Below are 853 nucleotides of genomic sequence, written 5' to 3' on the forward strand. Positions count from 1 at the left end.
ATAACAATCCCTTTAATCTATACAATATACGCCATACCGTATATACAATTGTAGAAGTTAATCTCCATCTTTCCAACCAAACTATAATAATAATAATTCAATTTAGTGAAGTAACTGTTACTCCGACGCGTATTATATAATAAAAATACATATAAAGCCATCTATATTTCCGCAAAGTAAACTGAAGCATTATTATTATACATTGGCTGGTCGCGGGAAGCATGACCTATAATTTGTAAAGCCCACATATTTTGTGCTAGATGGCGTTTAAATACGTATATCTCTAGTGCAGCTGTTCGTTGTCAATTTATATACAAAAGTCAAAATATAAATAGGTAGTGATGTGCCTCAGCTTTAAAATATCTTATTTGCAAGTTCGATACTCATTTTATATATTTACATTTTTCATCTTTTTGTGTTTAAAGTAGAATAATAATAATTTATTTTTTGATAGGATGAAGTATTTCCTTTATATTTAGGACGTGAGTTATGATTAGTAATAAATGAAAAGAATGTACATTGTAAATATTTTAAACAATATTTACTTTAAGCATGTGATTGTCCAAAGTTAATATCGAGAATTGAACAGATTTGGTATTAAAAAAATAATATACATACTTTAATATAGATAACACAATATCATTTAAATCTAAAGGCACTAATATAATATTGACTTCACAATAATTAAACTACTTTATAAAAATTCCATGATTAGTTTTGGTTTTTACAAATATCTCTATTCGATTATAATTGCTTTCGGACTTCGGTTGTAACGATTTTTTTATTTACTGTTGACGAATGCTTTTGTAGATATGGAGCACAACACTAATATTAAATAACAATTCAAGTTGGT

The sequence above is a fragment of the Pieris brassicae genome, chromosome 12 (assembly GCF_905147105.1).
Source record: "Pieris brassicae chromosome 12, ilPieBrab1.1, whole genome shotgun sequence".
In the NCBI taxonomy this organism is placed as follows: domain Eukaryota; kingdom Metazoa; phylum Arthropoda; class Insecta; order Lepidoptera; family Pieridae; genus Pieris; species Pieris brassicae.